General features: G+C 41.3%; 1 protein-coding gene across 1 annotated transcript in view; it reads left to right on the plus strand.

Moving 5' to 3' along the window:
* Positions 1-27,891, plus strand: part of gsg1l (gsg1-like) — a 262,421-nt gene that overhangs the window by 61,141 nt on the left and 173,389 nt on the right. The window lies entirely within an intron of this gene.

Below are 27,891 nucleotides of genomic sequence, written 5' to 3' on the forward strand. Positions count from 1 at the left end.
CAGCTTGCGCCTCTTGAGGTAGTCCATTGTGGATTTTGAGGTACGTTTAGGATCATTATCCTGTTGTAGAAGCCATCCTCTTTTCATCTTCGGCTTTTTTAGAGACGGTGTGTTGTTTGCTTCCAGAATTTGCTGGTTTTTAATTGAATTCATTCTTCCCTGTACCAGTACATGTTCCCCGTGCCACTGGCTGCAACACAAGCCCAAAGTATGATCGATCTACCCCATGCGTAACAGTTAGAGAGGGGTTCTTTTCATGAAACTCTGCACATTTTTCTCCAAACATACCTTTGCTCATTGTGGCCAAAAATTTCTATTCAGAAGGTTCAAAGGAACATCTAAACAAGCCTGATGCATTTTGGAAACAAGTCCTGTGGCCTGATGAAGTTAAGATAGAACTTATTGGATAATGGTCCTAAGCACACCTCAAAATCTACAATGGACTACCTCAAGAAGCGCAAGCTGAAGGTTTTGCCATGACCCTCACAGTCCCCTGACCTAAACATCATCGAGAATCTGTGGATAGACCTTAAAAAAGCAGTGCATGCAAGACCGCCCAGGAATCTCACAGAACTAGAAGCCTTTTGCAAGGAAGAATGGGTGAAATTCCCCCAAACAAGAATTGAAAGACTCTTAGCTGGCTACAGAAAGCGTTTACAAGCTGTGATACTTGCCAAAGGGGATGTTACTATGTACTGACCATGCAGGGTGCCCAAATTTTTGCTTCGGGCCCTTTTCCTTTTTTGTTATTTTGACACTGTAAAATATGGAAATAAAAAAGTTTTCTTGATTAAAATATTTAAGAAATGTGTCATCTTTAACTTTATGCCTTTTGGAAATCAGTACTCGCTTAGCTATTCACAGTAAGAGAAATCTTGACCAGGGGTGCCCAAACTTTTGCATGCCACTGTATATCTGCCAATTTCTGCAGACACTCTAATTCTTCAACAATACCTGCCCCTCCACTTGTCTGTATGTCATCTGCAAACCTGGCCACAAAGTTATCAATTCTTTCATTCAAATGATTGACATATAAAATGAAAAGAAGGGGTCGCAACACAGACTTGTGGAACGTCACTAGGCATCAGCAACCAACAAGAAGAAAAGGCTCTCTTTATTCCCACTCTTTGTCTCCTACCAGTCAACCAGTTATCTTTCCTGTAATACCATGGGCTCTTATCTTGTATAGCAGTCTCATGTGTGGCACCTTGTCAAAGGCCTTCTGAAAATCTGAATGAACAACATCTACTGACTCTCTTTTGTCTATCCTGCCTGTTACTTCCTCAAAGAAAGCCAACAGATTGATCAAGCAGGATTTCCCCGTAAGGAAACCTTGCTGACTTTGGCTTATTTTGTCATGTGCTTCCAACCACCCCAAAACCTCGTCCTTAATTATGGACTCCAACATCTTTCCAACCTCTGAATTCAGGCTAACTGTCCTATAATATTCTTTCACCTGCCTCCGTCCCTTCTTAAAGAGATATTTGCTAGTTTTCAGTTGTCTGAAATCATTCCAGAATCTTGTGATTCTTGAAAGATCATTTCTAATGCTTCTACAATCTCTTCAACTACCTCTTTCAGAGCCCTGGGATGTAGTCCATCTGGTCCAGGTGACTTATCTACCTTCTGACCTTTCAGCTTCCCAGCATCTTCTCCTTAGTAATAGAAATGATATTCACTTCTGCCCCCTGGCACTCTCACATTTATGACATACTGCTAGTGTCTTCCACAGTGAAGATTGATGCAAAATACTTAAGGTCATCTGCCATTTCTTTGACTCCCAATTACAACCTCTCCTGCGTCACTTTCCAACTGTTCAATATCCACTTTCATCTCTCATTTACTCCTTGTATATCTGAAAAAAACTTTTTGTATCCTCTTTTACATTATTGGCAACTTTTCTTCATATGTTATCTTTTTTCTCTTTATGGCTTTTTAGTTGCCTTCTGTTGGTTTCTAATAGTTTCACAATCCTCTACTTTCTCATTGATTTTTGCTGTATTATATGCCCTACCTTTTGCTTTTATGCCATCTTTAGCTTCACTTCTCAGCCACAGGTTCCTCATCCTCTCTTTAGAATGCCTCATCTTTGGGATGTATCTTTCCTGCATCTTCAAAATTGTTCCTAGAAACTCCAGCCATCGTTTTTCTGCCATCATCCCTGTTTATGTCCCTTCCAATCAACTTTAACCAGATCCTGTCTCACGCCTCTGTGATTCACTTCGCTACACTGCCATACTGAGTCATCAGATTTTAGCTTCTCCTTTTCAGACTGCAAGGTGAATCCTATCATGTTATGGTCACAACCTCCTCAGGGTTCCTTTACCTTAAACTCCCTAATCAAATTTGCATTATTACATACCACCTAATCTAGAATTGCCATTCTCCTGGTGGGCTTAACCACAAGCAGCTCTAAAAAGCCATCTCATAGGCATTCTACAAATTCCCTCTCCTGGGATCCAGCACAAACTTGATTTTCCCAATCTTCCTGCATATTGAAATCCCCCATGACTATTCCCCTTTTTACATGCTTTTTTCTATCTCCCATTGTAATTAGTACAGTATCCCACATTTTGTCTACTGTTCAGAGGTCTGTATATAACTGCCATCGGGATCTTTTTATCCTTGCAGTTTCTTAACTCACCCCACAAGGTCTCACCATTTTCCGAACCTATGTCACCTCTTTCTAAGATTTTGATATCATTTTTTTACCAATAGAGTCACCCAACCCCTTTTGACTGGTGTCAACTGAGCAGGATTGAGATCAATATCTCTGGTTGTAGACATCTCAGCTAGGAGAATCATTAACTCAGCATCTCAGTCAGTAATCAACATTCCCTCATTGGATAGCTTTTTTAAAAAATTAAATACATACACACATATCACCACCATCACCAACACACACAGACAACAATTTGGAAGACACATCAACCAATCAAGGATGATGGTTGTGGTCAGTAGACTTTGCTGCCTAAGCCTATGTGCATGTGACTTTAATCAGCAATTTCAGGTCTCGTGAAGCCTCTCCTGGGGGTTGCTCTGCAACCTGGAAAGCTGTGTGATTGACAATAGTCAAATCACTCACATCAAGTGCAAATGTGAGCAGTGCTCAGTCACCCTTGGCCAGAGATGGAACCGCTCCAGCGCGTGCTTTCCAATTTTCTTCATTTTTCCCTTAATTGATTTTGTAACCGTTTGCAAATCACCCAAATAATGTGTCATTGAAAGGATTCATATCTCCTTAATGTGATAAATCACAGCAAAATTCCTAGCAAACTTTTAAAGGTAGCAGAGCAAATCCTATGGGTAATTGTTATCAGACCAAGACAGTTGTATCAGTAATTTTGCCACCTCAGAATGAAATTAAAAACCTCTTAGCAATTCTTGTGGGCAATGAAATGGAAAACAGCACGTGAATCTGCATCATAGCAATAAACATTACTATAATGCCAAGAACTTTCAATGTTATTCCGAGTAAAGAAATGGGTTAGTATTAAATTCAATAAGTACAGTAGTTCCACTTATGGAAGACCATAAAGGAACATAAGATTGGGCCGTATAAAGGACCGTAAAAGAATATGACATTGACGAATTGTATTGGAACACAAAGGAAATAATTTATCACTGAGCAAGTGCCTAGGATGCTTATGAATATGAATTGAGATACTAAACCTTCATCACTGTCATTGATTTGAACACGGAGATATAAAAGACACATATCTTCACTTCTGTATTTGTTAAAGGCAAACGAACTCTTTAAGTATATACAAAGTCATTCCAATGTGGTTTTCAACGGATTCTGCCCTGCACCCTACAACTTTATTTTGTGATCTTTGAAACCTCTGGTTTCCTTCAACTTTCGAGCTTGGTCTGCCACTGACTTAAATCATGATGGATTTATCTATGTGCCTTGGTTCCATTAACATGAATATTTCTGCTTCACAAAGAAACCTTCATGTTCAGTTTTGAACATTTCTCAGTTGCTGCTCTTGTGCCACCGTACAGAAAATGGTCACAAGGAAAAAGAAAAGCACCGTGATTGAATTATTGAAGCAAGTAATCAGGGCTGGAATTGGAATGGAGGCCATTAATTATTAATGATTTTAATTATGTAAAAGTTAAATGAAATTACAACCAAGATGTCCTTGGAGGGACTGGTTAATTTATGCGGTAAATGCAGAACTACTCCTTGATACAACAAGATAATAAATGAACCTACAAAGCCATATTTGACATAGCATGTCTCTGTTGGTGTGGAGTGGAGTAAGATGTAGTAAAGTTTAAGGGCTGCATTGTGTAGGAGAGAAATGGAGCTGCTGTTTATTACACACACACATGCACGCTAACACGCGAACACACACACTTAGACACACACATACACACACACACACACACACACACATACATACACACACACACACACACACACATACACACACACACACACACACACACACTTACATACACCAATTTGGAAAGCACATCAGACTTCCAAGGTTGGGAGGTATGTATGGAAGGTGGAAAGAAATATTCAATGAAGAGAGATGTAAGAGTCATAAAAGAAGTTACGAAAAGAACACTTCACCTGTGAATCTACTGGGGTCATCTATTCTGTCCAGTGCTCTCGATGTGGCCTCCTCTACATAGGTGAGATCCGTTATAAATTGGGGGACTGCTTCGCCAAGCACCTCCGCACCATCTGCTACAAGCAGGACTTCCGATGGCCAAACATTTTAATTCCGATTTCTGTTCAGACATATTAGTCCATGGATTCCTCTTGTGCCAAGAGGAGGCCACCCTCAGGGTAGAGGAGCAACATCTTATATTCTGTCTGGGTAGCCTCCCACCTGCTTGCATGAATATCGATTTCTCCTTTCAGCAAACAACTTTCCCCTACCTCCCCCTTCCTCTATTCCCCACTCTGACCTTTTACCTCTTCTCATCTGCCTATTACTCCCCCCCCCCGGGCCCTCCTTCTCCAACCCTTGACCTTTCCCACCCACATGGCTTCAGCAATCACTTTCCAGCTAGCCTCTGTCCCCTTCCCTACCTTTTTATTCTGGCATCTTCCCCCTTGTTCTCAGTCCACCTTGGCCCAAAACATTGACTATCTATTAATTTCCATAGATGCTGCCTGACCTGCTGCGTCCCTTCAGTATTTTGTGTGTGTTGCAAAAGATTAGTTAATATTTTAATTTTGAAAGGTGTACAAACATTTGAATTGGGAGCGGGACTTGGCCATTCAGCCGCCCAGGCCTGCTCTGCTGTACAGTAAGAACACGACTGGTCTTTATACAACCTGAGCTCTGGTTTCCTGCCCATCTATGCACATTTTTAAGAAACTATCTTGTTAAGAATTTATCCACCTTCACCTTAAGTATGTTTAAACACACTATCGTCAAAGGCTGATGGAAGCAGAGATCCAAATGCCTGTGATCACGCCTTATCACAGTCTTAAATAGACAATCTCTTAACTTTGCACAGCAATCCAACATCAATAAGAGGAAGGTTTGAAGCAATTAAGTCATTTTCCTGTATAAATTAGTTTTCATTCAGCTTGATTCATTGGCAAGATTTAAGACTTAATGTATTAAAGGTTTTTGCTCTGGTATGCTGCGGCTGAAGTTTGGTTTGTTTCGATGAGGTTAAAGTAGCAACATTTTTTCTGCTCATTTTCCCTCGAGTGTGAGGTGTTACTGTGGCATTGCTTTTGGAGGAACAGATCACTTTGGACACAACAGATTACTTTGGCATTTAACTGTCCGTGTGCTCTAAATTATGTGAAGCAGGCCAGGGGCTGGGAGCTGATAGTAGAGAACTCAGTCTCAATGCCACGGGGCAAGCAAATATGTCAATGTGCTTGTGGGTTTCCTCCTGCAGTGTGAGTATTGAACTGCATTGAGTCACGCACATACCAGACGCAGACAGTGTGGTTATTGAACAAAACCCACTGAACTGTGCATACAGTAAGATGCAATTAGGTAGTCACATTGTGAACTGCTATCCTTGAAATTGGGTATAATGAAGGGACTGAGGAAGTCCATTACTTTGTGTGCCCAAAGTGGCAGATCTAGAAAGAGGTTGCTTTGGCGACATCTTTAAAATCACCTAGTTGTGGGCAGGCTATGTTGGTGTTGGAAGTGTGGTGATGCTTGCAGCCTGCCCTGGCGTATTCCTTGATCTTTACTCATTTAATTGATCTGAATATTATCAATGGCTCTCTAGCCTTAACGCACCTTTTTACTACATAACTGTTTTGTTGTTACTTGACCTAGAAGTTTATACTGTGCAGTCACCTGAAGGTGTAATTTTTGAGTAGAATTGATTTGAGGTGTAGAATTATTATCTTTCTATCTGTTTAACTTTCCTGTGCTTGATTGTTTTTTTATATAATCAGCTATATATATACTACATGTAGTTATTCAGTGAATTTTCCAGCAATTACTGTATAGTTCCTGCTATATTTTTCCAGAAACTTCAGAGTTTTCAGTAGCAGATGTCACATTTTATTTACACTTTATACTTTATTGTTGCCAAACAATTGACACTAGAACGTACAATCATCATAGCAATATTTAATTCTGTGCTTCCTGCTCCCTGGATTACAAATCGATAGTAAATAGTAAAAATTTAAATTGTAGATCATAAATAGAAAATAGAAAAATGGAAAGTAAGGTAGTGCAAAAAAAACAAGATGCAGGTCCAGATATTTGGAAGGTACGGCCCAGATCCAGGTCAGGATCCGTTCAGCAGTCTTATCACAGTTGGAAAGAAGCTGTTCCCAAATCTGGCCATATGAGTCTGGCCAGAGATTATTGAGAATAGGCTCTTCTGGCCCTTTCATCCATGCTGCCCAGCTTAATCATGGGTCAATTTCCAATCACCAATTAACCTCCCAGCCTGTACGTCTTCGGACTGTGGGAGAAAACCAGAGCATCTGGAGGAAGCTCACGCAGTCACGGAGAGAAAGTACAAAGTCCTTACAGACGGTGGCAGGAATTGGACCCAGGTTGCTGGTACTATAGTGTTAAGCTAACCTTCATACTACTGTGCTGCCACTTGAATCTGCCTATTTGATGGGTAAATTGTTATCACTGAAATGTTATTTATCTCTCGCCTGAGTATAGCATCCCCAGAACTTTTTTCTCCTTCGTTTTCTCGGTTCCTCTTTCCTGTTCGTTTTCCACTGTTGTAACACTTCATAAAAATGCATTGAGTCACACATATAGTTGACACAGACAGTGTGTTTATTGAACAAAACCCATTGGACTGTGCATGCGTAAGATGTAATTAGGTTGTCACATTGTGAACTGCTATCCTTGAAATTGGATATAATGAAGGGACTGAGGAAGTCCATTACTTTGTGTGCCCAAAGTGGCAGATCACTTTGAACAGATTACTTTGGTGACATCTTTAAAATCACCTTGTTGTGGGCATGCTATGTTGGCGCTGTAAGCAATAAGTTTTATGCCTTATTCTTGACTTCTGAAGAACCTTTGGATCACTAAAGTATCAGGATCTAATGGTAAGTCGTGGTGAATAATGTTAAACCTAGTGTTGATTCTTTACAGAAAGTAGTCTCAGGTATGCTTTTTCAAGACTTTAATCACAGTGAGGGGATGTGTTGTGCAGCCTGGTCACTGTGATCGAATGGGGTGCTTGGTGATTTTAAGGATGTCGCCAAAGCTGGCTGACCCTAGACATTGGTCTTTGGGCACACCGAGTAGTTGCAGGCGGTTACATTCTCCCCACCTTTCCTTTAAGTTCAGACTGTTGAGATGTCCCAAAATTAATTTTAACCTGCTTTCCTTTCAGCTTGCACATTGAAATTAACTGCCCTATGATAGTTAATAGTACAGTACTGAACTCTCCCATCAGTAAGTTTTCCTTTTGACTACACCCCACTGTGATATGAAAAGAGTAAGGCTTCCCCTAACCAACCTTCCCATATGAAGTGTAAGATAATGAAAGGTGCTTTAGTCTGTGAAAATCATGAGGTCCTATTGATATCTCTGCTGACAGAGCTGTCTTGCATGCCGACTACGATCCTTAACCTTCAGGCACTTGGATCCCACTATTCTGCACCCATACAAAGCAACTGCCAATGGTCTGGTAGGAAAACCAAAACACACCAGAATCAAGCAGGGAAGCTCTGAGCACAACCATCAGGGAAAGACATTGGATTGTAGCAATGTGGAAGGAAGTGATTCAGTCTATTGAGTTAGGCTGAATGGTTAATTGAGCTACTCTCTATATGTGCTTTCTGCAAGTTGCAGCCTCCAGTAATTCCCACAATTTAGCAAAATTTTCTATCTTGTAGCTAATGAAAGCGACAACTGAATCTGCTTCTACTGCCCTCTGAGGTAATGAATTTCACATTGTAAAACACAGAGGGGGAAAAAAAGATGATCATTCTCACATATTTTGGGTTTTTTCCCTAAGTGTTGACAACCTCCTTCCTCTCACACATGCTGCTCGGCTCACAATTGTTTTTGCGATTTGTCTGATCATCAGATTTCAACATCTTCCACCTCTTGTGTCTTCCTCATACAGCCTCCAGTCTTTTGTGGCAATTTCTTAAATTCTCTTCGGTTCTTGACTGTACCAGCTGTTACTCTTATCCTAATCTGCCTCATTCTTTCACGGTTAAGTATATTTCTCAGCTTTGCCAGTCTGTCCTCGCACCTGAAGTCTCTTCTCCCTCTGACTATTCTACTGAAAGCTTTCTGCTTCTTGTTTTGGGCTCTCGCATCCTTCTCATAGTGAGAGTTTAGAATTGGGCATTCTAGTCGAAACAGCACCAGTGTTTTACAGAATTTCAGAAGACTCAGGATGCCAAATGATTTATTGACCGATTTTGCAACCCCTCTATCTTCACTGACTTGTGCATTTCCACCTCTTCAAACACCTTCTCTAGAATTACACTTGTTATAGTGTAATTGTTTTCCACTTTCTTCTGACCAAAATGTATCACTGCACTTTACCTTGTGTCCATATATTTTACCAACTTCCCCTCACCTCACGGAACCTATTCCTGTCATTTTTAATGATCATCACTCTTCCACATTTTATGGCTCCTCCAGATTTTGAAAGGCACACTCTACGCCTTCATCCAAATTATTAATAAATATTAAATGCAGAGGCACTGGGGAGCACCTTAGAAAGGCAATGCCTCAGAAAGAAGACATCCATCATTACGGACCCCCCCCCCCCACCACCACCCAGGACATGTCCTCTTCTCATTACTACCATCAGGGAGGAGGTACAGGAGCCTGAAGACACACACCAACGTTTTAGGAACAGCTTCTTCCCCTCTGCCATCAGATTTCTGAACGCACAATGAACCCATGCACACCCCCTCACTTTTGCTTCCTTTTTGAACTACTTATATTTTTGTAACAACACACACAAGGTGCTGGAGGAACTCAACAGGTAAGGCAGCATCTGTGGAAATGAATAAATAGTCGACATTTTGGGCTGAGACCCTTCTTCGGGACTGAAAATTAAAGGGGAAGACATCGGTCCTGAAATGCTGCCTGACGTGCTGAGTTCCTCCAGAATTTTGTATGTGTTGCTTTGGATTTCCAGCAGCTGCTTACTTCCTCTGGTTTATTATTTATTTATATTTCTTACTGTAATTATAGTAACTTTTACGTATTGCACTGTATTGCTGCTCAAAACAACAGATTTCATAACATATGTCAGTGATAATAAATTTGATTCTGATTCTGATTCAGCACTAAATATCATCGTCCAGCCTCTACAATAACATCCACATCTCTGTTTCCTGTCTAAACCAATTTTGTATCAAAACAGCTATTCTTCAAGATTGTCGGCAATTTGATAGAAAGTATCGATACTCTCATTGATGTTCTGCTGGAAAAGGCACAGTCTCTGTGGATGATATTGCAGGAGTAAGGGAATGGTGAATTGAGGAAAGGGACAATAATGAATGAGAGAAGGAGGAGAGGGGGTGGTTCTGGGTCAGAATCAAGAGATACAATGGAACATGTGGGGAGGAATAATGAAGGAAAGAAATAATAAGAAAAAAGCAGACAGAATCAAGGTGGAAGATAGAAGCTATGAGGAAGGGGCATGGGAGCTGGAGGGAAGTGGGTGAGAATTCTGCCACTCCTTTGGGCAGGAAGGGGGTAAGAAACTTGGGGAGCTGAGTGGAGCAGTGAGAAGTAAATGGATATATTAATGACGGAGAGGAAAAAGTGAAGGACAACGGAGCATGCCTGATATGGACTGGAAAGTTACAGCAGAAAGAGAGCATAGATAAAGGACTGAAGGGAGGATTAGGTAGACTAAGTTGGAAAGGAGATGGTTGAAGCCCTGTGTCTGATAGGTAGGTAGGGTGGCAATTCTAGAGTATTAGGAAGGAAGCGATAAAATGGGTCCCATGACTCTTCTGCTTTGAGCCTTTGCTGTGTAGTAAGTTAGCCGGCTGGTGGTGTAGTGGCATCAGCACCGACTTCAAGGTACTGAGTTCAAATCCAGCCGGCTCCTTGCACGCTGGGTTGAGCATCGAGCTTACAACTTGGCCTCGTAAAAAAAGCAGTCATATGCTGCAGAAAAGGTGAAAGTGCCGCCCGATGTACTACAAAGCGTGACAAGGAACAACAACAAGTGGCAAATGTGAACATTTACTATTACTGGCAGATATCATGAAATTTGTGGTTTTGTAGCAGCAGTACAGAGTAATGCATAATATTTTTCAAAACAAAGTTACAGATTACAATTGTAGTGTGGAATGTTAACCAAGTGCAAGGTCATGTATGCACTGTGGTGTTTGCAGTTTGCTGACAGGTTTACTGTTCAACGAGAAAGGAGGATGTTTACGGGCTAGAGCAGGAGAAACCATTTGACAGTATCAGCCAGAGGAATAAAGTGATCAATAATGAAGATATCTTTGAAGAATAAATTGAGAAGTGACTAAGCACATATGGGCTGCAAAGACTTTGAGCAGATGGAGTCCAAATGAATGCAGTTGTTAATCTCTCCTGATGAAGCTGCCTGGCCTGCTGACCTTTTCAGCTGAAGTTCCTCCCTCCAGAGATGCAGTCTGATTTGCTGAGTATTTCCAACATTCGTTGATTTATCTCATGTTCTATTCGATTTGTTTGCTGTAGCTTTAATTTACAGTCCCATGTTTGAGTACAAGACACAGTTCTCTCTTTATATCCATGTTTGATAATTTTTTATCATCTCTGAGAATATTCAGCCTTTTCTATTATTCCCACCAGAAATGATAATCTTACACTTGTCCACAATATGTTCTCATTTGCATATCTTTCTCCATTCATTTAATGTCCGTATCCTTTTGCAGTCTCATTATGCTGTCCTCAGCTTAACTCTGACCCTGATTCTCACCATCATGCCCAGTCGTGACTCAGGCTCTCAACATGAAATATTGACCATCCTTTACCTCCACAGGTGCTGAGTTTTTCCAGTTTTTTCCTTTTTATTCTGGATTCCAGCACTTGCAGTCTCTTGTGTCTCCTTAAACCTCACCCAGCTTTGCACCATCAGCATATTTGGATATTACATTTGGTAAATTCCAAACATGTTCCCACACTCGTAATGTAGCACTTGAAAATAACAGTATTTCTATATTTTGCATTTTCCACTGTAACCAATCCTCTGTTTTTGCAGGAATCTTACTTGATGCTAGTTTTAAATAGCATCGCTTGCTTGTGTTTGTGCTCAAAAAGCAGTGATTTTTGTGACTGATAGTTGGTGAGAAATAAGCAGTACGACAATTCAGGACTGCTTTACTCACTGTGGTTTCGAGCATTCAGGCTTGAAGATGCCCAGAAATAACCAGGAGTGAAAATGAAATGATTTTACCACTTCACCATGTTAGGAACTACGAAGAATTTGAAGTTATTGACAATCTTCTTAAATGTTACAATGGTAATGAAGTATTAGAGGATGCAAACGTCGATAGCATTGTATGAAAGCGGTCCATTATTTGCACTAAATATCTGTGCTGATTTTCCACATTGTGTGCACGGGATGAATTCCTCCCTTGATAACTATTGGGAGCTAATACACAGTTTTATAATGATGGGTTACTATTGGTGGTGTTCTAATTTGTTCTGAATTTCATTTAAATACATTGGTTGTTACTCAGTTGGGCTTTTTTGTACCTTTTTAAATATTTCCTTGAAACTTGGGCTAATAGGGTGAAAATGTTCTGGTCCTGAGGTGTCCCAATTAACTGGAATCCACTGTAATAACATCTTATGTGGCATACTTCTGAATGCCTTGTTAAAATCTGAATACTTACCCTATATACAAAATACATTATTTTGTATCTCCTGGACCTAATAAAGTGACCACAGTGTAAGTTCATGGTCTTCTGCTGCTGTAGCCCATCTACTTGAAAGTTGGATATGTTATGTGTTCAGAGATGCTGTTCTGCACACTGTGATAACTGTGAATGAAGTCACCAGGGAGATGCAGCTGGTAGATGTAAAAACCTTTATTCAGGACACGCACACGAGCTGATAGCAGTTGGAGTCACTTGAGAGAGAGACTCACCAACCCAACATTACAGCACATTTTTCTATGTTAAAGAACAATCGTAACAGGACAATTTCCAGAGTTATAATGTCCTCATTATGTTTCTTTTGAGTTACATGTAATTTTCAAAATTCCTGGATCTTCTCACCAATGCACCCAATATGACTGTCAATTACTGTGGTCTCTGAGTCATACTCATGCAATAGGGTATTGATTGCATTCATGCATATGCAGACATTTCATTGGGTGTTCCTGGTCTGCAATTTATTCTAAAATTCAGCTTCAACAAGACTATTGTTCCAAGCTGCATTTTAAATTCAATCTACATTCCATATTTAGATCTGAGAATTGGTTGCTGTTGAAGTAATATTTGCTGTATACCCAAACTCCAGAATATGCCTTAACACACACTACTGATGTAACAGGTGGTTATTTCAGTTACTGTTGCCTTCCTATCAGCTTGAACCAATCTGGCCATTCTCCTCTGACCTATCCTATTAAAAAGGCATTTTCATCCGCAGACTGCTGATCATGGGATTTTTTTTCACATTATTCTCTGTAAGCTCTAGAGACAGTTGTGCACGAAAATCCCAGGATATCAGAAGTTTCTGAGATACTCAAGCCACCCCATGTGGGGTCCTCCTGCAGACTCCCTTCTTCCTCAACACTACTTGCCCCTCTGCCTATCTTTGCAGAATTTGTAAACTTGGCCACAAAGCCATCAATACCGTCACCTAAATCATTGACAAATCATGAAAAGAAACAATCCCAATATCAAACCATGAGTAACAGAACTAGTCACCAAAAGCCAACCAGAATAGGCCCCCCTTTATTCCCATGCTTTGCCTCCTGCCAGTCAGTCTATCTTCTATCCATGCCAGTATCTTTGTTATTATGCAAAGGGCTCTTATCTTGTTAAACAGCCTCATGTGTGGCACCTTATCAAAGGGCTTCTGAAAATCCAAGTTAACAACATCAACTGACTCTCTTTTGTCTATCCTGCTTGTTATTTCCTCAAAGAATTCCAACAGATTTGTCTGGCATGATTTCCCCTTAAGGCAAGGATTCTCAACTTCTTTTATGCCATGGACCAATACCATTAAGCAAGGAGTCTGCACACCTCAGGTTGGCAACCCCTGCCTTAAAGAAACCATGCTGACTTTGGTCTATATTATCATGTGTCTCAAGTACCCCACAACCTGACATCTTTAATAATAGTCTCCAGCATCTTTCCAACTACTAAGGACAGGCTAATTAGCCTTCAATTACTTTCTTCTGCTTTCCTCCCTTCTTAAAGAGTGTAAAGACATTTGCAATTTTTCAGTTCTCCAGAACCATTCCAAAATCCAGTGATTCTTGAAAGATCATTACTAATGCCTCCACAATCTCTTCAGCTACCTCTTTCAAAACCCTGGGGGGTAGTCCATTTAGTTCTGGTGAGTATCTACCTTCAGACTTCTCAGCTTCCCAAAAAAAATGCCAAAAAAATTTCTTCTCTCCTATGATATTATTGGCTATCTTTGATATTACATCTTTTCTGTCCTATTTGTTTCTTTTAGATACCTTCTGTTGGTTTTTAAAAGCTTCTCAATCCTCTAATTTACCACTTGTTTTGCTATATTATATGCCCTCTCTGTTGCTTTTTAGCTGTCTTTGACTTGCATTGTCAGGCACAGTTACCTCATCCTCCCTTTGGAATACTTCTTCATCTTTGGGGTGAAGGATCTATCCTGCACCTTCCAAATTGCCCCCAGAAACTTAATCCATTCCTGTTCTGCTGTCATCCCTGCTCGTGTCCCCTTCCAGTCATCTTTGGCCAGATCCTCTCTCTCATGCCACTGTAATTCCCTAATACTGATACATCTGATTTTAGTTTCTCCTCAGAATGGATGGTGAATTCTTCCATACTATAATCACTGTCTCCTAAGTGTCCCTTTACCTTAAGCTCCCTAATCAAATCTGGCTCATTACCCAACATCCAATCCAGAATTGCATTTCCCCTAGTGGGGTCAACCACAAGTTGTTCTAAAAAGATATGTTGTAATCATTCTACAAATTCCCTTTCTTGGGATCCTAGAACTGATTTTCCCAATCTACCTGCATATTGAAATCCTATCGTAACATTCTCCTTTTTGCATGCCTTTTCTATCTCCCATTGTAATTTATATTTCCCATCCTGGCTACTGTTTGAGGGCCTGTATATAACCCCCTTCAGGGTCTTTTTACCCTTGCAGTTTCTTAACTCTGCCCAAAGGGACTCTACATCTTCCAATCCTATGTAACCTCTTCTAAGGATTTGATTTCATTTTTTTACTAAACAAACTCCCTTTGCCTATCTACCTGTCCCTTCAATACAAGCTGTATCCTCGGATATTAAGCTCCCAACTATGGTCTCCTTTCAGCCATGACTCTGATGTCCACAAAATAAAGTGATCACTGAGTGTAAAGTCTCATTGATAACTTTCTGAAATGATATTTTCTCTTGAAATGTTAGACCCTGAGTGATGGAAGATGGCAAGATTAGGCATAACCTTTTATAAGTTGGATAAAAGAATTTCACAAAACTTTGCTTGATAATTTGATTTCTGATTAGAAGATTCAACTCTAATCTTATGATTGTGCCCTTTGTTAAGGTATTTGGGAGAACTTTGCAATGAGCAAGGAAAAATTGTTACAGAAGAGTAAGAATTATTCAGCCGAGCACACATGGCACAGCTACAGAGAGCCTCACAGCTGAATCTTGTTCTACCTTGCCATCTTGTATATCTTCCTGTCCTTTACATCTTTCTCCCTTCCCAATGTGGTGGCTTGATCTACTTGCTTGCCAATGTTGTGGATTGTCCAATGCACAACATCAGTTCTGGAGACATTGTAGAACTTGTCTGAGCAAGTAATACAACCACTGTTTGAGGAGTCCATGATTTACACCACTCAAGGCCTATAGTTACCTTGTATTTTGGCTGCCTGACATTTTTCATGAACTTGACATACTTCCACTCCCTTCATATTCTTATGTATATCTGAAAGCCCCTTAAACTCCATCAAATTAGCTTTTTTTCCCCACAAACACCCCTGAAAACCTATTCCAGACATCTGCTACTATCTGTGTAAAAATCTTGCTCCTCACGTCGCCTTTGATCTTCCCTTCTCTAACCCTGAAAATATCTTCTTTGGTATTTGACATTCTGGGGAAGAGATTCTGACTGTCTACCTGTCTATGCCTCTTATAATTTTAAAAGCATCAATCTGGTCTCCCCTCAGCCTCTGCTAATCTAGTGAAAACAACCCAAATTTGTCAAACTTTCCCTTATAGCGTATACCCTCTAATCCAGGCAGCATTATGGTCAACTTCCTCTGCACCCTCTTCTGAGTCTCCACATGTACCTTATAATGGGGTGACTGGAAGTGCCGTGTTCTGACTAATGTTTTATATAGATGCAGCATGACTTCCTTATTCTTATACTCAATACCCTTACCAATGAAGGTAAGCATTACCTATACACTTCCAGTGAACTATGGAGCTGGGGCTCTAGATGTACTCTGTATCTCTGTGCTGTCAAGGAGTCTACCATTAGCTGTATATTTTCTCCTTTCACTTGATCTCCCAAAGTGCTATGCCCCATACTTGCCTAGATTAAACAACATCTGCCCAATTGTAACCGATTGATATCCTACTATATTCTTTGGCAGTCCTTTACGCTGTCCACAACTCCACCAGTCTTGATGTCATCTTCAAAGTTGCTAATCCACTCATTTTCATTTTCATCCAGTTCATTGATATGTATTCATGAGGAACACTGCTGGTCGTGGACCTCGAGCTGCATTTAATGATGATGTTATTTTTTTGGTTATCAGGGCTGCTGACTTCAGCCAACCCATGTGCCCTTAGCTTCTGCACCTTCTGTATCTCATCTTGTGTCATCCATAGGCCCACTCATATGGGTGCTGAGTTAGCTAGGAAAGCACAATACTTGTACTGCGAGGATCATGATACAACAAGAGGTATGAACAAGAATGACCTTTCACCCTCTAAAGCCTGCCCTGCCATTCACTAGGATGTCAATAGAGGAGACATTCCTTAAGCGAACTCTCCTGCCCTTTTTCCTGTAAGTCTTTACTCAACTTCTGTTTATAAGTCAGTTTATCCTAGACTTAAATATACCTAAAGACTCAGCTGTGTGTATTCCAAAGACTCGCGACCGTCTGGATGTTGATATTTATATTATGATGATTTGTAGCATTCTCAATGTGCAGAGTTTGTTTGGTGTGCTTTTGGTGACTTGGCGCTTTGCTCTGACTGAAGCATTCCAATGTAGTTATTTCTGCCTTGGCGTAGCAATTCTTGGCACTTCTCATTGCTAAACAGCCAATGAGATCCGTCCTACTGTGGTAATGTTGGAAAACATTCATAATTAGGAGATAGTTAATTACTTTCATGTTGAGGGTATTACAGTTGGAATGTTTAAGTACCTTGGCAGTTTTCTGGAAAAGCAGAGTCTTGGCAAATATTCTTCAAGGAGTACGAGGGAGAATTAGAATTTGCTTTACTAATTGCATTAGTATAAAATAAGAAATAATGAAGACTTCAGATTATCGACAGTGCATAATGTACTAGGATAGAACTGAGCTTCTCTGGAGCTGCTGCCAGTAAGTGAGAAGTGACTTGTTTTACCAGTGATAGGATTAGCACCAGGTTAGGATCAGAGCTCTGAATTTGGTCAAAAACAACTTTGTATTGCATGGCCTCCAATTTGATATAAATCTGCGAGTGGACGAACAGTCTTCATTGGGTGGCCACCTCAGTCAAGGTAATCACTTATGTTACTCTAAAGTTATTGTTACCATGTTACTACCAGCCATATCCCTTTCACTCTTCCATTCCACCCATTCAGTGAAAGGCACCTAGACATTAGATTGGCTTCTGTAGTCCACCAACTTCATGGTGGAAGGAGGACATTCTTTAATTCAGCCACTTTGCATATACCTGAAAGCTTGGTATTTTTAACCAAATACCGACCGACTTCTCTCTCTAACTGACTCTGGCTTTGAAAGGTTCAAAGGTTCATTTATTATCAAAGTATACAACTCTGAAATTCTTCTTCTCCAGATAGCCACAAAACCAGGAAAGAAAAGGACAGCAGCACGATCATTAACCCCCAAATTCCACCTCCCTGTACAAAAAAAACAAACAAAAATGGAACAGGCACATCGACCCCCAAATCAACCCCCTCCCCCACACAAAAGATGAGAAAAATAGGGTGAAAAACACAGAATATTAAAAAAAAACAGTAAGACTGAAAAAAAATGTCCGTAATCCAAGTCCATATTCAAAACACAGAAAATCTGGGTAACATTCTCCGGGCACAATGGCAGGGCTTTCCCTCTCCGGCAGTGAGCGACCCCACCAATGATCGAAAGGCACTCTCCTCTCTCCAGTAACAGAGCAATCCCCAGCAATCAAAAGGCACTCTCCCCTCTCCAGTAACAGAGTAAATCACCAGCAATCAAAAGGCACTCTCCTTCTTCCAGTAACAGAGCAAATCCCCAACAATCAAAAGGCAGTCTCCCCTCTCCAGTAACAGAGGGAGCCCCAGTGATCAAAAGGCACTCTCCCCTCTCCAGTAACAGAGGGATCCCATCAGCGATCAAAAGGCAGTCTCCCCTCTCCGGCAGCAGAGCGATTCCACCAGCCATCAAAAGATAGCCAAAGGGCGCTCACCTTCCGTATTCACCTCTGCTTCAATCTCCCTTGTCGCTTTAACTGGCGAACAATGGAAGCTTTAAACAGCAAAATGGAGTCGAATATCGGCTCGCACCCCACAGTCTTCTCGCCACGAGGTTCCCGCATGCTGCCTCTGCCTCTTGGAATCCTCTCGGAGACTGCAGATTGCTGAAACACCCAAACAATCTCCAAACTGCAAGTCACAGGCTCCAACAGTTCCAGAATCACATTCAAGACAAAAAAAAACAAACGTAAAGGACATAAAAGAAATGAAATATTTGTTTTCAGGATCTATCCAGAAGATGTCCGACAGGAGGAGCACTATACGCATGCACTATCTTGACCAGAAGGAAAATAAGAATGGTGACATTAGTGATGACAACCAGGTGGCACAACTAGTAGAATTGCTGTTTCACAGCCCTGACAATCGAGCTGCAATCCCTTGCAGTCTGTGTGGAGAATCACTCACAGGAACATGGGAAGAACCAAATGAGATTAGTGTGAATGATACTTGATGTTTGTGAACCAGAAGGACAGTAGAGCCTGTTTGCTGGATGAAAATGGATGTGTCTCTGAGCTATGAAAAGCTCATAAAACGAAGTGTAACATGCTGTAAGGTTTCACTGCTAATGTAATGACCTCTCTGTAATGTTTCACTGCTAAGGCTAAGGTAATGGTTTCTCTGTAACAGCAATATTTGGGTTATGGCTATAGATAATGGAGACTTTGGAATGTATGCTAACCAAGGAGGGGGGTGTTGTTCTTTCTTGTGGGCCTGGAAGAGGGATTTTTGCGGTCTTTTGTCGGGGAGAGACGAAGAAAGAGGACACGAATGGAGAGAGTTGGCAGACCACCGGACAGAGTGGACTGAGGAGCGAGGGTCCGAGGGTTGGTTACGCTCAGAGGAGGATGACGGGAACAAATGGACGAAACCATGAGCTCCAACGTTTGCGCATCAGACTGTTTCATGAGAATGGGCCCTTTTTTTGTTTCATTACTAACCATATAGTCCAATTAAGAATTGTAAAGCTCAATCATTTAATCGCATATTGTGTACTGTTTTTTATTTCGTGGTACTGATTTGTAACAGGGATACATCGCACAGCATCCACCCAAACGAGATTTCTTAAGTTTGGCTGGGCCAGGGACTATTATCTCCTAGGTGAAGCCGCTAGCCGAACCGAGGGTTACAAAAGCACTTACAAAGCAAAGGAAAATGTGTGCTAGGAAAACTAGTTTGGGTATATAGTTGAGTAAGTGCAGAAAATATTGCATTTTGTATCAGCAGTTGCCATTGTACTTAGGATAATAAAGTGCATGTTTATTCCCAGACAAGAAATTTAGTCCAGCATACTATGAGTTTTTTAACCAAAATTAATGGATGTTATTCCACTAAACAACAATTTAAATGCTGGACTTCAGCTCCCAGTCAAAATTTATAAATGCCACGTTTAGCAATCTTTACTAACAATTTACAAAAGGCTGTGATACCTGAGATTGGGAGGGCCACTGCTTGCTCAGCCCCCTGACACATTTATAGCAGATGCACAACACACTTAGTGTTAGACAAGTGCACACAAATCCTTGATTACTGACAATCCTTTTAACTACCAACTCTTTCATTCTGACAGAAATGACCAGTTACTGTATTTTTAAAAATTATTTTAAATCTTTTCTTGGGTTGTTATGAAGGGCAGGATTTATTAACCTTTGGGAAGGTTTTGGTTAGCTGCCTTTACGGACCCATAAACCTGGGCAGCCCTTGTATAAAAGCAATTTCCAGGGTACTGTTTAAGGTTGAAGCTCCAGGAACAGTGACATATTTGCAGGCTAGGATGATCTATAACTCAGATGTTTCAATGTTTCCATTTGCTTGTTGCTCTTGCCCTTCCAGTGGTAAAGGTGCTGGCCTTGCCGAGTTCTGTAGTGTATTCTGTAAGCGGTACTCTCTGCAGTCAGAGTAATGGCAGTGACATCCGAATCTTAAATGTAAACAGATTAGGCTGCACCTGTGTAGAGAAAAACAGTAACTTTTCTTTAGAGCTAGAAGCAGTTGAGATGTAAAGAGCTTTCAAGGTGTAGAGAAGAGAGAAGCGAAGGAGAAAGCAGAAGGGAAACCTGTGACATTTTAGGCTCAGTTCTTTCCTTGATACAGCTTCTCCTGCTCTTCATTTCCAGTGTTTTCAGATTCCAGCATCAACATGTGCATGGATCGGCTGTTGTTTGTTAGTGTGGGGCATAAATAAGACACTGAAATGTGGAAGTGGCTGACTTCAGCCTCCTTTCTTCCCTTTTCTGCAACTGAAAAAAATGGGATGCACTTATCACAGGTTCTTCATGTTTGCAATGAGACATTTGTTTCAAATAGCTCACCAAGCAGAGATAAGAGGCTTCCTTTCTACATCTTTTGACACTGGAGTGTAATTTTCTACTTATTACATCCCACCAAAACTCCTTGGGTCAGGGGAAAAAGTCCTGTGATAAACATACTTAGCACCAACTGTGTATTAAAATCCCTTACTATACCTCAAAAGCTTTGCTCATCAGTAGTATTGATTGAGGCCTTGGGGAATCGGACTTAAATAAATCCTTTCTATGTTATAGTTTTGTCTCTTAACAACAAAATCAATATAAAAGCTCAATGGCACTCTTACAAAAAGAAAGTGAAGCCACCTTATCAGAAGTATGACCTTGAGTCTTTTGTGGACTGTTAATTGACTGTGCCTTGGCTCAGTTCGTCACAGGCTGGCCTCTCTGAGTCAGGGAGTTGTAGCACTCCCACACTCCAAACAATATCCAGGCTGGCATTTCAGTGCAGCCCAAAGGGTGTGTATTGTTGGAGCTTCCATCTTTAGAATGAGACACTACCCTGAGATCAAGGCTCAGGAATTCTTCTGTAGAAATATTTTTATTTAAGTAATGTGCATTTCTGTTTAAATTCAGTTGAATGTAGAGCAACAATTGGCTCATTTGTGGCTGCACCAATGACAACTGATGAATTCCGTTCCTGTGATTTTTCCACAAATTGGCAGAGTTGATTCTGCACATGGAGGGGTGGGGTGTTCCTGTTTTTGGAGCTTGCCGATCGGCTACGTTATTTGACATGTCCAGGGTTTGGCCTGAGTGCCTTTAGGGCGTGGGCTTGCGTAGATCTGTGGGACAAATTCTTGCTTGTGTTGTGAACTGAAGTGTAATGGGAACTGGAACATCAAAGACAACGAGAGCAGTTGTCGGCAGCTTCTGCACTCAGTGCTCATTCTCTCTCTCACTCTCTCCCTCTCCCTCCCTCCCTCTCCCCCGGTTCTTGAGTCAGGGAACTCGAAATGAAAGCAACACCAGACTGGCTGTAACATCGAAACAGTGACTGCTTGGTCTCCCCTTTCGCTGTGGAAGGAGCGCTGTCTTCCTCTCCCTCGTGAGTGAGAGAGAGTCTGTGGGACGTTGGAATGCTGGAGTGAACATTTAGTTTTTGATGTCCTATGGATGTGGTCTCTCTTTGGGGGGGCTTTGCTGCTGCGTGCAATGTGGGTGGTGGGAATGTTGATTCTTTATGCTAGAAAAAGTGGGGGGAGGGTGGATGTTGCTTGCTGCTGCGTGTATGTGGGGGGGGTAAGGGGCTTTGGGGTGCATACATACTTTTTCTGTCATTTTTCTTCTTGTTTTATTGATGTCTGTGAAGAGTAAGGATTTCAGGTTGCATATTGTGTACATTCTCTGATATTAAATGGAATCACTGACCACTGAAACCATTAATTTTTGTCTGCGCTGGCTAAAATTCCTCCCAATGACACCAGCAGTATTGTAACTTGGGACATTTACTGTAGTGTGGCTTTCACCTCACTCGGCTGGGAAATGATGGATCTTGTGTAAGTTCAAAGGACGTTTATTATCAAAGTATGCATAACTTTGGGATTTGTCTCCTTACAAAATAAAGAAACCCAATACAATCCATTAAAACTCAAGAAGACCGTTGAATACTCAATGTGCAGAGAGAAAAAAAAACAAATCCTGCAAACAATAAAATCAAGCAAATAGTATTCTGTACTGAAGTTCAGGAAAGTGAGTTGACAATCACTCTAGCCTGTTATTTGCAGGCCACAGCCTCAGTTCAGTGCATTTACTTGATGAACAAAAAAAAAATTGCAGATGCTGGAGTCTGTAATCAAACCTAATCATCATTATTTTATAATAGACAAATCAAGTTTGACGAATTTCCGAGAGCTCTTTGAGGATGTAACAATTAGAGATAAAGGAGTAAGTTATAAATGTAGTGTATTTGGATTTTCAGAAGGCAATTAACAAAGTACTACATAAAAGGTTGGTTGGTGTATAGTATAAAAGCTCCTGGTTTTAAGGGAAAAACCTTGGTATGTATTGAAAATTGCTTACTGTTTAGAAGACAGAGATTCAGAATAAATGGGTCTTCTTCAAGTTGGAAAGATATAATAATGATCAGTTCTTGGCCCTCAATTATTTACAATTGGGAGAGGGGGAAGAGTGTGAGGAATCTAAGTTTGTCGATGATATAAATATAGCTGGAGGGCATGTGGTGATGAGCATGTTCAGAGTCTGCAATTGGTTATGGATAGGTTGAGTGAATGAACAAAATCTTGGTCACTGCCATTTAATCTGGGTAAGAGTGGAGTTATGCATTTTGGTATGAGGAATCTAGAGGCAAATCTGAAAGTATGAAGATTGCAGATGAGCAAAGTTCGGAAGAACCTATGTGTCTTCGTGCATGAATCACAAAAAGTTATCGAGGCAGGTGCACAGGTAGCTAGGAATGCAAATGGTACCTTGTCCTTTATTGCAAGAGAGTTGAAGTTTAGAAATATTGAAGAATTGTTATAGTTGTGCAGAGTATTGCTGAGGCCATACATCTGGAGTACTCTGCACAGTTTTGGTCCCCTTATTTAAAAATGTGTCTACTGATATTAGAGACATGCTACAGGAGATTCACCAGGCTAATTCTCGGGATGAAGGAGTTATGGAGAAATAAATCAAATCTGTGTTCTTTAAAGATCAGAAAAATGGGGGTGGGGGAAGGAAGGAATCTTCTTGAAATATAAAAGGTCCAGAAGTGGCATGGGGTGATAGTGAAATGTTTTCACAGTGGGATAGTCTCAGATGAAGGGAGGATCCTGAACTAGGGGACATAGTTACGGAGTTAGGAAGTGATCATTTAAAACTGAGGTGCGTAAGAGCTCTTCACGGAGGATGGTGAATCTCTGAAATGCTGTAGCCCAGAGAAGTGTGGAGACTGGGTCGTTGGGGGTATTTAAAGAGGAAGTGGAGGAATTTTTGATAGATCAGGACATTGAGTGACACAAAAGAGGTGGATCAGCCATGATCATATTGAATGGTGGGGCAGGTTGGATGGATTGCGTTGCCTATTCCTGCTCCTCTTTTAGGTTCTTATGATCTTGTTGTACTCAGCAAGTCAGGCAGCATCTGTATACCTCAATAAACCCACGCTGCAAGCTGGCATCGTACGAAGTTACGCTCAGCTTGTACCTGCACTCCAGATCTGATGTGCAGAGATGTCAACCATCACAGGCTGCCTGATGCCTGGGTCTACAAGTATTAAAAATGAGCTGGTCACCCATCCCATGAAGAAAAGGATTGCCTTTAGTCTCAGCGGGAAGCCAGGCACCGGGTTTGGGTTGACTCCACACACTCAATGACTTTGCACAAAGCTCGCTGACAGATTGTCAGTGCACCAGTTAGCTTATTATGTATGCCCATCTGCCATCTTCTCTGCACTGCTTCATCAACGTCATCAGCTTCGTCCCGTGGAGCAGAGCTTGTGTTTGACTTAGCATCAGGGAGCTAGCACCTGGGCCATCCTTACTCGACTGTTTACAAAATCCTCCCGCCCAGTGTCAGAAAAATTAAAATGCTGATTATTGACTACAGGAGGAAGAAACCGAGGGCCCATGAGCTATCTTCATTAGGGGACTGGAGGCGGAGGGGGTCAGTCATTTTAAATTCCTTGCCATTATCATATCAGATAATCTGTCCTGGGACCAGCATGTAAGTGCAATTTCAAAGAAGGCATGGCAGCACCCCTACTTCTTAGAAGTTTACACAGACTTGGTACGTCCCTCAAAACTTTTTGACAAGCCTCTGTAGATGTACAATGGGGAGTATCCTGACTGGTTGCACCATGGCCTGGTATGGAAAGCCCAATGCCCAAGAATGGAAAAGCCTACAAAAAGTGGTGGATACAGCCCAGTCCATCACAGGCAAAGTCCCCTCACCTCCCCGCACCCCCACCAATGAGCGCATTTACAAGGAGCACTGCCACAAGAAAGCAATGTTCATCATCTAGGACTCCCACCATCCAGGCTGTGCTCTCTTCTCACCACTGCCTTTGTGAAGTAGGTACAGGAGCTTTCGGTCCCACACCACCAGGGTTAGGAACAGTTATTACCCTCCAACCATCAGACTCCAGAACTTCACTCACCTCAGCACTGAACTGATACCACAACCTACAGACTCACTTTCAAGGATTCAACAACTCATGCTCTCAGCATTATTTATTTATTTACAGTGCCAGATTATATATTTATTTATTGTATTTGCAAAGTGTGTCTTCTTTTGAACATCGGTTGTTTGTCAGTCCTTGTGTGCAGATTTTCATTGATTCTATTGTATTTCTTTGTTCTACTGTGAATGCCTGCCTGAATCTTATGGTAGTATATGGTGACATTCTGTATACATAGATTGATAATCAAATCGCTTTGAACTTGCAACTTTTGACCCTGTCTGGAAGCTATTATATCTCGGGGATCAATTACTACCTGGTGAGATGAGCCTTAGGCTACTTTCTGCAGTGTGTGTGCCGACACTTTTTATTTGGCTGCTGCTGGTTGCAAGGTACTTTCAGGAGAGGGGATGGAATGTGAAGAGATGGAGGAAATTGTCAAGGTCATTGCCACTGATCACAGACTCTGGTGATTATTATCGATCTGTCTCCATGTAGTATGTCGTGTAGGTTCCCCTATAGGTTTGAGTTGTTGGCAATGTGTGTCAACTGTGAGGAGTGGTTGTGAGGAACAGAGTGGTGATGAGCCTGAATAACGATCCGCTGATGATTGGGCATTCAGAAGAGAAGTGCGGGCAGGTTGTTTTACAGAGAGTGGTGGGTGCGTGAAATGTACTGCCAGGGGTGATGGTGGAAGTAAGTGTGACAGGGATTTAAAAACACCTTAAGATAAGCATTTGACTCTTCAGACAATGGAGGACTATGGACATTACATAGGCAGAAATTTAATCAGCTTGTTACAATATTGTGGGCCAAAAGACCAGTTCCTGCACTGTACTGTTCAAGATTCTATGTTCTTTTGAGAAGTGTCTGGGCTGGTGATGGTACGGTGGGTCATGCAGTAGAAGATGTACTCACTGACCCTCACAACACATCCCCTGACATCGCCAAATGTCGTTGAACATCAGTGATTCCTTTACTGCCATTCAGCTGGACAAAAGCATGCTCCCTCTAGCACTACTCTTCTCTTGAACGGCTTCTTGACCTTCAGCGGGAACTGAATCTTTGTCCACCTATCTATATTGCATTCAACATCCCCTCTGGTTCAAGCTGTTGATGGCTGAGGGACAATTACTGTTCCTCAGCTTGGTGGTGTGGGTCCTGAGGCTCCTATACCTTCTTCCCGATGGCAGCAGTGAGAGGAGAACATGGCCTGGATAGTGGGGTCCATCATCCAGGCCAAGCTCTCTTCTGACTGCTGCCATTGGGAAGAAAGTACAGGAGCTTCAGGACCCACACCGCTGGGTTCAGGAACAGTAATTGCCCCTCAGCCATCAGGAGCTTGAACCAGAGGGGATAACTTCACTTGAACCATCGCTGAACTGTTCCCACTGAACTGGACTCATTTCAAGGACTCTTTATCTCATGTTCTCGCTAACTATTGTTTATTTGTTTATTTATTTATTCCTTGTTCTTGTACTTGCACAGTTTGTTGTGCTTTTTTTTGCACGTTGATTGTTGTCTGTCCTGTTGGGTGGGGTCTTTCATTGATTCTATTGTGTTTCTTGTACTTACTATGATTGCTCACTAGAAAATGAATCGCAAGGTTGTATATAGTGGCGTAGCTGTACTTTGAACTTTGAACAAGGTCTCCATTACTGCACCTCGCCTGTGACCCCCATCAAGCTGCGTTAAGACATTTGTGGCGATTTCCACCAAAAGTTTCACTCTCAGTTTTACTCCTGCCCCCATCTATGAAAAGTACAGGTAATCTTTAATCATCACTTGTGAGCTTAAACTAGTGTTAGCCACTCATGAAATTGGGCCTGTGGTGATGTGTTAAAGTAGTGAAGAGTGCAATGAATGCCGGCTTTTCACTGCACTGAGTCAGATCCATGCAGATTAATTCCATATCAAATGTCATGCTGGTTTAAACATTATCTACTGTAGCCCGTTGTGGTTGTGCTTGCAAATTTATTTTTGCATCTTACCAGGAGAGAAATTAATAAGTAGCTCAACAGTACTAAGATCTAAACTCTATTTCTGCAAATGTTGTCTTCAAGCAAATTAACTCCTGACTAAATTACAGATTATCCTCTTTAAAGAAATCCAGGTTGCCAATCAGTAGGAAAAACAGGATTCCAACCAGAAGGGAATTAGGATCAGTAACCATTAGGAAGAACAGGATTTCTAACAATGTGTTATGCTATTCAATCAATAAAGCAGCTGGTAAGTGAAACAAGAGAATATGTTTTATGATCTGCTGAAAGCTGTGGCTTTTCACTTGTGTGGGATAACCTGATACAGTTATTGCCATAGTAAAACCTATGCCCATTTCAATTGTAGACGTGCAGGAGCAAACTGTCCTGGAGAATTTAGCTTGCTGCATACTTGGTCAAGAAACACAAGTTGAAATTAGAAATTTTAGCATTTATTTATTTACTTTTTTCACATGAATTCCATGATAGTTTTATTTTGTATCTTAAATCTTTTGATAGTGATCTGTAAATTCCATAAACGTGACTTTCTGTTACCCAACAACTGTAGTTTAGGAGCCTTCTGTACAGTATAAACAAATTCAGACTACAGAGTGCTCCTCCTGCATTAGCTGAAACAGAAGCATTTTTATGCAGCTCCCTTATAAGTAAAAAAATCTATACCAGCTGCAAAGAGAGAGTGCTGGAGATTCTCAGCAGGTCTGGCAGCTTCTGCGGGGAGAGACACAGAGTTTCAGTTAATGCAAAGTCTTGCAACTCGTGATTCAGAGACCGCAAGGTGTTTCAAGGGGGGAAGTTGTAGTGGTAAATACCACATCAATTTCTTTCCTTTGTCAAGAGTCAGGAAGAGTCACAGCTGTTGCCATTTCACTAATGCTACACTGGGTTGTATGTAGGAGCATGAAAAACTGAAGTAGAACATTGAACATGTACAGCATGGGAACAATTTGTGCCGAACCAATTAAATTAGTAGTCAAATGGCTAACTAAACTAATCCCTTCTGCCTACACAATGTCTATATCCTTCCATTGCCCTCATATTTTCACACTCACTGCCTCTCCCACCACCCCAGGCAGTGCATTCCAGACACTACCCACTCTCTGTGTAAAACAAAAACAAACTTGCCCCTCACATCTCCTCTGAACTTACTCCCT

This window comes from Mobula birostris, chromosome 9 (assembly GCF_030028105.1).
Source record: "Mobula birostris isolate sMobBir1 chromosome 9, sMobBir1.hap1, whole genome shotgun sequence".
In the NCBI taxonomy this organism is placed as follows: Eukaryota; Metazoa; Chordata; class Chondrichthyes; order Myliobatiformes; family Myliobatidae; genus Mobula; species Mobula birostris.